This window comes from Ranitomeya variabilis, chromosome 7, assembly GCF_051348905.1.
Source record: "Ranitomeya variabilis isolate aRanVar5 chromosome 7, aRanVar5.hap1, whole genome shotgun sequence".
In the NCBI taxonomy this organism is placed as follows: Eukaryota; Metazoa; Chordata; class Amphibia; order Anura; family Dendrobatidae; genus Ranitomeya; species Ranitomeya variabilis.
In genome coordinates, this window is record NC_135238.1 from 19,855,942 (window position 1) to 19,870,493 (window position 14,552).

Here is a 14,552-nt window from a genome sequence, read left to right on the forward strand (position 1 = left end):
TATATTCTTGTACATAGGTGCAGTATTATAGTAGTTATATTCTTGTACATAGGGGCAGTATTATAGAAGTTATATTCTTGTGCATAGGGGCAGTATTATAGTAGTTATATTCTTGTGCATAGGGGCAGTATTATAGTAGTTATGTTCTTGTACATATGGGCAGTATTATAGTAGTTATATTCTTGTACATAGGAGCTGTATTATAGTAGTTATATTCCTGTACATAAGGGCAGTATTATAGTAGTTATATTCTTGTACATAAGGGCAGTATTATAGTAGGTATATTCTTGTACATAGGTGCAGTATTATAGTAGTTATATTCTTGTACATAGGGAGCAGTATTATAGTAGTTATATTCTTGTACATAGGAGCAGTATTATAGTAGTTATATTCTTGTACATTGGGACCAGTATTGTAATAGTTATATTCTTGTACACATGGGCAGTATTATTTTATTTTTCATGTGCGCTTAGAGTCCTTTTCTTGTTTTTTGTTGTCTCAAACAGTTTTAATTATTCCATTCCGTAGATCAGATGCTTCTTATGCCCTATAGGAGTCAAGTCATTATGGAATAAAACATTCCTAAAATAAAGAATCTCATTATCAACCTTGCACATTCCAGTAACGTCTGAGTCATATGAACACAGGACTCTGCTGTGTCTGCTCTTCACACAGACGATGAGGATGACGTCTTTGGTCGAGGTGATAGGACGTTTGCACACACAATGCGAAAATTAGATTAATTTTTAATGATACAAGTTTAAAAGTCATGAAGATTTTAAGCAATCGCTTACATACTATATAATATCTCATGCCGCTGTTGTGGGGACCCTGGAGGGCGGGGGACAGGTCTGTTTGGATTTATCTTTTTTATTATAAGCACTCTGAATCCTAGACTGAAATATAGGAAGTGTAAAAGGGGAAAATCCAGAGACCCCCACTGAGGTTCACCTGATCCTTTACTGTCACAATGGCCTAAACTCGCCCCATTACAGGGATTTATGTTAATGTATAATAAATATACATTGCTCTTCAATGATGATTATATTATCCCTGGTGTCTAGTGGATTATTAATACGTCAATGCAGTCACAAATTTGGTAAAAATGAATAGTCTTGGTCAATGGTGTAAATAGCGTCCTATGGGCTCTGGTGCAAAATTTGGACCTGGGCACCTAACATCATGTTGGTCAGATGTGCTTGCCCCTTTAATAATGTCGCCTGTCCTGGCCTCAATCTTGTAATAATGTCCCCCATACTGTAATAATAGCCCAATCCAGTTATAATGTCCCCCTCCAGTAACAATGTCCTCCGTCTTGTAATAATATCCCTCATCCTGGACCAGTACTGAATTCTGTCCCCTGTACTGGTCCATTCCTGTAATAAAGTACCCTATCCTAGCCCCTTTCTGTTATAACCTAACTACATTCTGTAATAATGGCCCCCATCATGTAATAATGGCCCCCTTCCTGGAACCATCCTGTAATAATGTCTCCCCTTTTGTAATAACGGCCTTGAATCTTTTAATAATGTCTCCCCATTCTGGGAACCTAACCTTTAATAATTTCCCTCATCTTGGCCCCTAGCCTGTATTTATATCCGCCGTTCTGTAATAATGCCTCCTGCCCTGGCCCCTTCCTGTAATAATGTCCTTCATCCTGGTACCATCCTGTAACAATGTCCTCCATCCTAGCCATTTCCTATAATAATCTCCATCATCCTGTAATCATGGCCCCCGTCATGTAATAATGGCTCCCATCTTGGATCCTATCCAGTAATAATGTCCCCTGTTTTGTAATAATGGAGCCCATCCTGTAATAATATCCCCCATCCTGGGCCCCTTACGTTTAATAATTTCCCTTATCTTGGCCACATTATGTAATAAGGTCCCCTGTCCTGGCCCCTAACTTTTAATATCTCCTGACTTGTAATAATGTCCTCTTCTCTGGCTCCTTCCTGTAATAATGTCCCAGGATCATTACAGAATGGGCCAGGATAGCGGACATTATTGAAGGATGGGGCCAGGGCGGGGATATTATTACAGAATGGGGCCAAGATAGCGAACATTAGTGAAGGATGAGGTCAGGGCGGGGGATATTATTACAGAATGGGGCCAAGATAGGGGACATTATTGAACGATGGGGTCAGGGAAGGGGATATTATTACAGAATGGAGCCAGGAAAGGGGACATTATTGAACAATGGGATCTGGGAGGGGGATATTATTACAGAATGGGGCCAGAATAGGAGACATTATTGAACGATGGGGCCAGGGCGGGGGATGTTATTACAGAATGGGGCCAAGATAGTGAACATTATTGAAGGATGAGGTCAAGGAGGGGGATATTATTACAGAATGGAGCCAGGATAGTGGTCATTATTGAAGGATGTGGTCAGGGTGGGGGACATTATTACAAAATGGGGCCAGGATAGGGGACATTATTGAAGGATGGTGCCAGGGCGGGGGATATTATTACAGAATGGAGCCAGGATAGGGGACATTATTGAACAATGGGGTCTGGGAGGGGGATATTATTACAGAATGGGGCCAGGATAGGGGACATTATTGAAAGATGGGGTCAGGGCGGGGGATATTATTACAGAATGGGGCCAGGATAGGAGACATTATTGAACGTTGGGGCCAGGGCGGGGGATGTTATTACAGAATGGGGCCAAGATAGTGAACATTATTAAAGGATGAGGTCAGGATGGGGGATTTTATTACAGAATGGAGCCAGGATAGTGGTCATTATTGAAGGATGTGGTCAGGGTGGGGGACATTATTACAAAATGGGGCCAGGATAGGGGACATTATTGAAGGATGGGGTCAGGGAGGGGGATATTATTACAGAATGGGGCCGGGTAAGAATGGGGCCGGGATAGGAAACATTATTGAAGGATTGGGCCGATACAGAGGACATTACTACGGGTGCGGTCCCTTTAATAGATGGCTTCATTACAGTAACTGTGGACTTGTCTTAATGAGAATATTCCGCTGCTGCTATTAGATGCATAGAAATCTCCTAATCACGGTGAAAGCTTCCGAGTCTGCTTCTATCCACATTAAGATCACAATCTTCTGTGCCCCTTTTTCTAACCACATCCCCAGCCCCTAATAGCTTGCATCATACATCCCATCCCGAGTGGATCAGGTTTCTTGTCTGCGGCGCCACTTAGGAAGATGGTAAACAAGTGAGAGGAATCGGGACAATGAACCCAGAGCGTGACATCACCACAACCTCTCTACATCGTGGATCAAACATCTTGAATCCCTATCACTCATCTTGGTAGCAATGCCACAACTCTCCATTGACTATATAGGTATGGTCGCACTCATTGACTAGTCCTCAATCCTCAAAAATGTCAACATTTTGTATAAAGTTTTAGAATGGCTTTCCAGCAGATATCTTATTTTTCGATGTCCTACTGCTTTGATCACCAGCAATCTGCTATAATTTACAAGTATTTAATTTCCCTGCAGTGCCCCCACAGGAGACATGAAGAATTACACTTTTTGGGTCCTCCACAGCTCTGTACTCTACTTGATGGGTCTTAAATTGGGGACGCCTTTCTGTAACCTTTGATTAACTTAATAGGATAATTCAGATTTATTTTTTTTAAATAGATCAACTCCTTTAATATTTTGTATCAGTATGAACTGGTCGCTTAATTCAACGGCTAATGGCCTTAGTGAAGCCGGGTGAAAATGGGGGACACAAGCTCCCCGTTACTGATCTAGCTTCCTATGGGGGTCCTAAAAGTGTGAGTCAAATGGTAAGCCTCTAACTGGGACATGTAAAGTGTGCGGTACTTGGGGGGGAGACATCATTTTGGGCAACAATTGGATCTACTGAAAGTCCCTGTTGCTGCCATCTGCCAACTACAGGCTGCGATTAATAGAAGATCATCATTTTCATTATATACTGCCATACTGCTGCCTTGCGGTACATAGAATAAGCCATCAAACGGTCACAGGTTCAAGTCCCCTAAGGGGACCATAAAAAAAAAAATTAAAAAAATATAATTAAAAAAAAAAGAAATTTAAAAAATTAACATATTTGTTATCACCACATCCATAAATGTTCGATCTATCAAAATATAAATTTTTTTCTTACCTCTACGATAAACTCTGTAAAGAGGAAAGAGATTGCAATGCCAGAATTGCTATTTTTCAGACACCAAACCTCCCTAAAAAAATTTTAAAAAAACAGATCAAAATATCATACGTACCCCAAAATGGTATCAGTAAAAAGTACAACTGGCCACCCAGCCAAAAAAAACCCCACCCAGCACCATCATACAATAAATAAAGGAAATTACGGATGTCAGAAAATGTCGGCACAAAAGGAAATTTTTTATTTACAAAATTCAGAATATTTTTTTAAGGCAAAAAATCGAAAAATAAAGTACACAACTTTGGTATCTCCGTAATTGAATCGACCCGGAGAATAACATCGTCAGGTAATTTTTACCGCACGATGAACGCCATAAAAACCAAACTCTACAAAACAAAGGCGGAATTGATTTTTTTTTCCTATTTCGCTTCAAGTGGAATTCTTTTTTATGTTTTTTTTTTCAGAACATTATACGATAAAATGAATGACATCATTTGATACAACGGCTCGTTCCAGGACCTTCCCCATTGTGATTTTGGGTGGGAGAACTTTAGGGGAAGTCTCCCGAAAAAGGAACTGGATGATCTACAAGTAAGACTTGGGATATGGGTCAAAACATCATGGAAACAAAACACCATAAAAATTTGCACTTAATAAAAAGTCACAAATGTTTGATGTAAAAAGAAAAAAAAAGCGGAATACTCAGAGGAGCAGAGGGAATAAAACTGGAGCAAACACCGGCCATTTTGAAATGATCCCTTTAAGAAACGAATTGGTCCAGGATTTTGGAACCTTTTTTTAGTGCTCCATGTTGGAGACTCCTTACCATTCTCTGCATGGAGTAGATAATGGGCAGCACTTCCCACGTGATCAGTTCACTCCCAGCATGGCTGCCAGGGACATTGTGTCCTGCACAGTCCGTCCCCAGGATTCATAAAATGGTTTTCGGGCCGGAAGCAGCGACATCACCGGTTTGTACTTGGGAAGACGTGAAGGTCTTGGCGTTTGTCATTTTCTCGCCCCCCTCCCCCGCCGCTCCCACTAAAAGCCGTGCGATCAAAATAAATAAAACATAATATTAATATTCTTAAAAGCTTTCCGGGCCCCCGTGTCTGACACGTCCGCATTAGTTGACGAGTCTTCTGCATATACGGTGCCCGGCCATTTTAATAAATGATTTTTTTGTGTGTTTTTTTTTCCCAAATCAACCTCATTTGCATTTTTTTTTTGGCTTTATAATTTAAGATTTAGGACGGAGGAAGGAGAAGCGGATCCGGGCGGAATTGTAATTGTGATCCAAATTCATTTATTACCGCTAAGCACAAGTCCAAGAATACGTTCCGCACCCGTCATCACCGTCGCCGCGCCAGATCTGTTAATAACTTTGATTATGTCGCTCTTTGCCCTTTTCGGGAGATACGCTGTTCCAAGTTCCATGGCTTAAAGTGGCGGTAATAGATTAGAAAAGAATGGCTGCTGTTTTCTGCACTCTTCGATGAGTTCGGTCTGATACTCAAGCTCAAACCCATTCAAATAAATGGAGCTAGGCTGCAATACCAGCCGCAACCTGTAAACAGGTGTGGCGCTGTTTCCCTATGAAATAAAAAGTGATCTGGAAATATAATTGTGGCGTTTTCCTTTATTAGTCTCTTCATCTGTTTCTGGGTGAACTTTTTCATGACCCGGTGATTATTTTTGGGAGAAATTTGCCAATTTTTCTGGAACGTCTTTTTTTCTAAGAGGGATGGCAAGTATGATCTTTGATATATCCTCAAGTTCTCTTTGGGAAGTGACCTTCACTCCCTTTATACAGAAGGAAGGGAAATCCATCTTGTCTTAGGCAACCGGAGGGGCGGTTTCTGTGGTACACAAGATAGAAAGACTATTTGGAATAGTGCGTCATTGAATCTTAGTTTATCCTTCATCCCCACTTCCCCTTGTGTATATCATCTGCCCCCTTGCTCTCCCGGTGTATAACATCTGGCCCCTCATTCCTGCAGTGTATAAGAACCGGCCCCTCGCTTCCCCGGTGTATAACATCTGGCCCCTCGCTCCCCTAGTGTATAACAACTTGACCCATTTCCCCCAGTGTATAAGAACTGGCCCCTCGCTCCCCTGGTGTATAACATCTGGCCCCTCGCTCCCCCGGTGTACAACATCTGGCCCCTTGCTCCCCCGGTGTATAACATCTGGCCCCTTGCTCCCCCAGTGTATAACATCTGGCCCCTCGATCCCCTGGTGTATAACATCTGGCCCCTCATTCCCCCGGTGTCTAACAACTTGCCCCATTTACCCCGGTGTATAAGAACCGGCCCCTCGCTCCCCTGGTGTATAACATCTGGCCCCTAACTCCCCCAGTGTATAACAACTTGCCCCATTTCCCCCAGTGTATAAGAACCGGGCCATGCTCCCCCGGCAACATCTGGCCCCTCGATCCCCTGGTGTATAACATCTGGCCCCTCATTCCCCCGGTGTCTAACAACTTGCCCCATTTACCCCGGTGTATAAGAACCGGCCCCTCGATCCCCTGGTGTATAACCTCTGGCCCCTCACTCCCCCAATGTATAACATTCGACCCCATTTACCCTGGTGTATAAGAACTGGACCCATTTTCCCTGGTCTATAACATCTGGCCCCTCGCTTCCCTGGTGTATAACATCTGGCGCCATTTACCCCGATGTATAACATCCAGACCCTCCCTCACTGTGTAACATCTGGGCCCTCTCTCTCTCGATGTATAACATCTGGCCCCTCGCTCCCCAAGTGTATAATATTCTGCCCCTTTTCCACTGATGTATAAGAACCGGCCCCATTTCCCCCCATATATAACATCTGGCCCCTCGCTCCCCAAGTGTATAATATTCTGCCCCTTTTCCACTGATGTATAAGAACCGGCCCCATTTCCCCTGGTGCATAACATCTGGTCCCTCAGTATAATGCACCTGGCCCTTCGCTCATTCGGTGTATAGCATTCAGCCCCTCACTTCCTCAGTGCATAACATCCGGCCCCCCGCACCCCAATGTATAACATCTGGCCCCTCGCTCCCCCAGTGTATAACATCTGTCCCTTCGCTCCCCCGCTGTATAAAGTCTGGCCCCTCGCTCCCCCGCTGTATAACATTTATCCCCTCGCCCCCGGTCTATAACATCCGACCGGCCCCATTTCCCCCACTGTATAAGAACCGGCCCCATTTTCCCCAGTGTATAACATCCGGCCCCTCACTCCCCGCTATGTAACATCGGGCCTCATCGTCCCTGGTGTATGACATCCGTCCCTCTGCCCCCTTTGTATAATCTCCGGTCACCCGCCGTCTGCCTATACTAATATGTGACAGATCGGCCGGTGATGCAGAGCTCACAGATACCAGCGCGGTCCTGTAATAGGAGCCACCGGGGTAACAAGTCCAATCATGACATTTCTTCCTCTTAAATCTTCCCCCATCACCTGTGAGTGATATTACTGAGAAGTGGAAGGAACTGCAGCAACTCCGAGACCCTGGAACTTTACAGAATGGGGGCCGAGTGCTGAGGAGTAAAGGGCAGAAGAGTCACTACCACCACTCTTCTCCTGACCCCATAACGGCAAGGTCCAGACGTCCTCTGGTATAACATCAGCACAAACACTGCGCCCCCACCGGGTGCTTCATGACCGAGCAGCTGCATGCAGCCGTACATCACCAACCACAATGGTGAGCGATGGATGGAGTGGTGTAAAGCTGCCAGCACTGGACTCTGGAGGAAACATGTTCTGTGCAGTGATGGATCCCACTTCTGTATCTGGAGTCTGGGTTTGGTGATTCCAAGAGGACGTTACCCCCTGACTGCATTGTGCTCCCTGTACAGATGGTGGAGGAGGATAATGCTATGGGCTCTTATCAGGGGGCGGCCTCGGCACCAGCACAAGACATTGTGGACAACTGTAGCTTTAGCTTTGTGGCAACAGTTTGATGAAGACTCTTTTCTGTTCCCCATCATGGTGTCCAATGCTGAAGGACCATAAAGACATGGAGGGGGGTTTGGTTACCGCACGCACAGAGCCCGGACCTCAGCCCCATCCTAGACCGGAGATTATGAGCTTGGCCTCCCCCCAACATCAAGTTCTGACCTCACATATGCTCCTCTGGATGAAGGGGCGAACATTCCCACAGACTCCTACAAAATCTTGTAGCAATCCTTCCCAGAAGAGCGGGAGCCGTTATATCTACAGAGGGGCGACTCCATATTACTGTCTATGTATATAGGATGAAGGTGAGGAAAGATCCTGTAGGTGAATGTGGTGGGGGCACATACTATTCTCCATATAGTGTATTCTCCCTTGTATAAGCGCCATCCCTGTACAGAACTGCAGCTTATGTTACTGCCATAGAATAATATCTTGTAATATGACACTGCCGATAACTGAGTGACGGAGCAGGAAGTCTACCGTTCTCGGTAATCAGATTATCCGGAGTGAATCTGATTGTTGTAGTACCGCCATCTTCTGTATTTGTGAACAATGGCAGCGTAATTAACTTAATATTAATCACCAGATTTCCCGGTGGGAGAACGAGTCGTCTCTGCTCACTAGTCATTGAGTAGACGGCCTGGAGCTCCCGGAGGAGCCGCACTTACACAGTGTACAGCTTAACAAACCTCCATGCTTTCAAAGTAGTTAACTCACGTCATCCTTCCATCGTACGCACATGGGAATCCGATTAAGGAAGTCATTGCTGTTGGCCAGTGAGACCAGAGAGGCCATTACTTCATGACTGTGCGATCATGCTTGGCTCATCTGCTGGGGAAAATAGAATTAGACTAGGGATAGTTATGCAGGCTACAGATTTTGCCAGGAGGGGCCGACCATCTCCTGACTCTTTCCTGACCAGTGATGTCTGGAAAAAGAAGGACTGACCATGTTGAACTTCGAATTCCGATCTTTTTGTTCCAAGGGTTGGTTTTCTCCCCATTTCTTGCTGAGAACAGAAGCACACAAGGCTGCATGCAATGTGCAAAAGATTCAGGACAGGGTTAAAAACAAATAGTACTCAACTTTTCCTGGCCCTCACCTGTCCCTCTTGTAGGTGCCTGTGGTCTCCTTCTTTCTTCACTGGTCTTCGGTGCCTACAGCTTTGACTAGATCTTGTGATCTCATGATGTTGCGAGGCCCAGTCAATGCTGGAGGCGTTGAAGACTACACTGAAGATAGAAGAGGACCAAAGGCACCTAGAAGAGGACCAAAAGCACCCAGAAGAGGACAAAAGGCACCTAGAAGAGGACTAAATAAAGGCACTTAAAAGAGGACTGAAGGCACCCAGAAGATTATCGAGGGCACCTAAAAGATGACCAAAGTTATCCAGAAGATGACCAACGGCACTTAGATGAAGACCAAAGTCACCTAGATGAGGACTATAGGTATCTAAAAGAGGACAAAAGATATTCAGAAAATTATCGAAGGCATCCAAGAAGAGGGCCAAAGGCATCTAGAAGAGCACCCAATGAACTTAGAAGATGACTGAAGGCACCTAGAAGAGGTTCAGTGGTACCTAGAAGAAGACCAAGGACACCCAGATGATGACTCAAGACACCTATAATAGACCCAGCAACACTGGGAAGAGGACCAAAGGCACCCAGATAAGGGTCCAGCACACCCAGAAGATACCTAAACCATGTAAAAGAGGATCAGAAGCACCTAGAAGAGGACCAAATGCACCCTCAAAATTACTCAAAGTACATAGAAAAGGACCAGAGGCACTTAGAAGAGGACAAGGGGCACCCAGAAGAGGACCAAAGGCACCCAGAAAGTCACTGAAGGATCATAGAAGATGACCTCAGGCACCTAGAAGAGCACTGGAGGCATTTAGAAGAAGACCAAAAAAACTGAGAAGAAGACTGAAGGCTCTCAGAGTACAGAATGCATCTAAAAGTGGACTGAAGATACCCACAATAGGAACAAAGGACTAGGTAGGTGGCTGGGTCAGCAGGAGGATGAGGGCCTGAGAGAAGTGGGTATAATTGAAAAAAAAAAGAAAACAAAGTTTGGGCAGACACCCCGCAGCAAAAGAGGCAAATACTTGGTTCTTAGTGAAAGTCATAGACAAGTTCATCAGTTGGGACCAACTGGAGCTACGATCAACTATAGACATGAGATAGGAAATTAAAAGTATTTCGGTCAGATTATTTGTTGGATGCGACTACAGCTATAGCTTTAATGCATGGGGATATATATTATTGTCTACAGGGAGCTCCCTGTTATGACCCCAGTGGACAGGGTCTCAGAGGAACGTGTAAGTCTGCAAGATACAAAAATCCAGCTCATAGGGCTGTGGTAACTGGGTTGACCAAATAGCTACTCCTAACGCCAACACTAGAAGTAGCCGGGGATCATGCCTACGGTGATCGCTAGATGACTCGCGCCAGCCGGAGAATCTAACTACCCCTAGGAGAAGAAAACAAAGACCTCTCTTGCCTCCAGAGAAAGGGACCCCAAAGCAAGATACAAGCCCCCCACAAATAATAACGGTGAGGTAAGAGGAAATGACAAACACAGAAATGAACCAGGTTCAGCAAAGAGAGGCCAGCTTACTAATAGCAGAATATAGCAAGATAACTTATCTGGTCAACAAAAACCCTATAAAAATCCACGCTGGAGATTCAAGAACCCCCGAACCGTCTAACGGTCCGGGGGGAGAACACCAGCCCCCTAGAGCTTCCAGCAAAGGTCAGGATACAGATAGGAACAAGCTGGACAAAAATACCAAACAAAACAAAAGCAAAAAGCAAGGAAGCAGACTTAGCTTGAAAAACAGGAACCAGGATCAGAGGACAAGAGCACAACAGATTAGCTCTGATTTCAACGATGCCAGGCATTGAACTGAAGGTCCAGGGAGCTTATATAGCAACGCCCCTGAACTAACGGCCCAGGTGAGGATATAGGAAAAGACAGACGCTCCAGAGTCAAATCACTAATGACCACTAGAGGGAGCAAAAAGCAAAATCACAACAGTACCCCCCCCTTAGTGAGGGGTCACCGAACCCTCACCACGACCACCAGGGCGATCAGGATGAGCGGCGTGAAAGGCACGAACTAAATCGGCCGCATGAACATCAGAGGCGACCACCCAGGAATTATCTTCCTGACCATAGCCCTTCCACTTGACCAGGTACTGAAGCCTCCGCCTGGAGAGACGAGAATCCAAGATCTTCTCCACCACGTACTCCAACTCGCCCTCAACCAACACCGGAGCAGGAGGCTCAGCAGAAGGAACCACAGGCACAACGTACCGCCGCAACAAGGACCTATGAAACACGTTGTGGATAGCAAACGACACAGGAAGATCCAGGCGAAAGGATACAGGATTAAGAATTTCCAATATCTTGTAAGGACCAATAAAACGAGGTTTAAATTTGGGAGAGGAAACCTTCATAGGAACAAAGCGGGAAGAAAGCCACACCAAATCCCCAACACGTAGTCGGGGACCCACACCGCGGCGGCGGTTGGCAAAGCGCTGAGCCCTCTCCTGTGACAACTTCAAGTTGTCCACCACAAGATTCCAGATCCGCTGCAACCTATCCACCACAGAATCCACCCCAGGGCAGTCAGAAGGTTCCACATGACCCGAAGAAAAACGAGGGTGGAAACCAGAGTTGCAGAAAAACGGCGAAACCAAGGTGGCGGAACTAGCCCGATTATTAAGGGCAAACTCAGCTAACGGCAAGAAGGTCACCCAATCGTCCTGATCAGCAGAGACAAAACACCTCAAATAAGCCTCCAAAGTCTGATTAGTTCGCTCCGTCTGTCCATTAGTCTGAGGATGGAAAGCAGACGAAAACGACAAGTCAATGCCCATCCTACTACAAAAGGATCGCCAGAATCTGGAAACGAACTGGGATCCTCTGTCTGACACAATATTCTCAGGGATGCCGTGCAAACGAACCACGTTCTGGAAAAACACAGGAACCAGATCGGAAGAGGAAGGCAGTTTAGGCAAAGGAACCAAATGGACCATCTTGGAGAAGCGATCACATATCACCCAGATAACAGACATGCCCTGAGACACCGGAAGATCAGAAATGAAATCCATGGAGATATGTGTCCAAGGTCTCTTAGGGACAGGCAAGGGCAAGAGCAACCCGCTGGCACGAGAACAGCAAGGCTTAGCTCGAGCACAAGTCCCACAGGACTGTACAAATGACCGCACATCCCTAGACAAGGAAGGCCACCAAAAGGATCTGGCCACCAGATCTCTGGTGCCAAAAATTCCTGGGTGACCTGCCAACACCGAGGAATGAACCTCGGAAATGACTCTGCTGGTCCACTTATCAGGCACAAACAGTCTGTCAGGTGGACAAGAATCAGGCCTATCAGCCTGAAATCTCTGCAACACACGTCGCAGATCTGGAGAAATAGCTGACAAGATAATACCATCCTTAAGAATACCAACAGGTTCAGCGACTCCAGGAGCATCAGGCACAAAGCTCCTGGAAAGAGCATCGGCCTTCACATTCTTTGAACCTGGTAAATACGAGACAACAAAGTCAAAACGGGAGAAAAACAATGACCAGCGGGCCTGTCTAGGATTCAGGCGTTTAGCAGACTCGAGATACATCAAATTTTTGTGATCAGTCAAGACCACCACACGATGCTTAGCACCCTCGAGCCAATGACGCCACTCCTCAAATGCCCATTTCATGGCCAACAACTCCCGATTGCCCACATCATAATTTCGCTCCGCAGGCGAAAACTTCCTAGAGAAAAAGGCGCAAGGTCTCATAACAGAGCAACCAGGGCCTCTCTGCGACAAAACGGCCCCTGCTCCAATCTCTGAAGCATCCACCTCAACTTGAAAGGGAAGCGAGACATCAGGCTGGCACAAAACAGGCGCCGAAGTAAACCGACGTTTCAACTCCTGGAAAGCCTCCACGGCAGCAGGAGCCCAATTAACCACATCGGAGCCCTTCTTGGTCATATCCGTCAAAGGTTTCACAATGCTAGAAAAGTTAGCGATAAAACGACGGTAGAAGTTAGCGAAACCCAAGAACTTCTGAAGACTCTTAACTGACGAGGGCTGAGTCCAATCAAGAATAGCTCGGACCTTGACTGGGTCCATCTCCACAGCAGAAGGGGAAAAAATGAACCCCAATAAGGGAACCTTCTGTACACCAAAAAGACACTTTGAGCCCTTGACAAACAAAGAATTTTCACGCAAAATTTTAAAGACCATCCTGACCTGCTCCACATGCGAGTCCCAATTATCAGAAAAAACCAGAATATCATCCAGATAAACGATCAGAAATTTATCCAGATAGTTCCGGAAAATGTCATGCATAAAGGACTGAAAAACTGAAGGGGCATTAGAGAGCCCAAAAGGCATCACCAAGTACTCAAAATGACCTTCGGGCGTATTGAATGCGGTTTTCCATTCATCGCCCTGCCTAATGCGCACAAGGTTGTACGCACCACGAAGGTCTATCTTGGTAAACCACTTGGCACCTTTAATCCGGGCAAACAAGTCAGACAACAGCGGCAAAGGATACTGAAATTTGACAGTGATCTTATTTAAAAGCCGATAGTCAATACAAGGCCTCAAAGATCCGTCCTTTTTAGCCACAAAAAAGAATCCCGCACCAAGAGGGGAAGAAGACGGACGGATGTGTCCTTTCTCCAGAGACTCCTTGATATATGAACGCATAGCGGTATGTTCAGGTATCGACAGATTAAACAGTCTTCCCTTAGGAAATTTACTGCCTGGAATCAAATCTATTGCACAGTCACATTCCCTATGAGGAGGCAATGCACTGGACCTGGACTCGCTAAAGACATCCTGATAATCAGACAAGTACTCCGGAACTTCCGAAGGCGTAGAAGAAGCAATAGACACAGGCAGGGAATCCTCATGAATACCACGACAGCCCCAACTAGACACTGACATAGCCTTCCAGTCAAGGACTGGATTATGGGTCTGTAACCATGGCAGCCCCAAAACAACCAAATCATGCATTTTATGTAGAACGAGAAAACGTATCACCTCGCGGTGTTCAGGAGTCATGCACATGGTAACCTGTGTCCAATACTGCGGCTTATTTTCTGCCAATGGCGTAGCATCAATACCCCTAAGAGGGATAGGATTTTCTAATGGTTCAAGAATAAAACCACAGCGCTTAGCAAATGAGAGATCCATAAGACTCAGGGCAGCACCTGAATCTACAAACGCCATGACAGGATAAGATGACAGTGAGCAAATCAAAGTTACAGACAGAATAAACTTAGGATGCAAATTACCAACGGTGACAGGACTAACAACCTTAGATATACGTTTAGAGCATGCTGAGATAACATGTGTAGAATCACCACAGTAGTAGCACAAGCCATTCCGGCGTCTATGAATTTTCCTCTCATTTCTAGTCAGGATTCTATCACATTGCATCAAATCAGGTGTCCGTTCAGACAACACCATGAGGGA

The 14,552-nt window shown here is 45.5% G+C and overlaps 1 long non-coding RNA gene across 1 annotated transcript in view; it reads right to left on the reverse strand.

The window, feature by feature from the left end:
• LOC143784544 (uncharacterized) overlaps positions 1-14,552 on the reverse strand; it is a 124,953-nt gene that overhangs the window by 70,101 nt on the left and 40,300 nt on the right. The window contains exon 2 of the long non-coding RNA XR_013217811.1: positions 4,114-4,186. This is a non-coding gene — a long non-coding RNA (uncharacterized LOC143784544). The remainder of the gene's footprint in view (positions 1-4,113; positions 4,187-14,552) is intronic.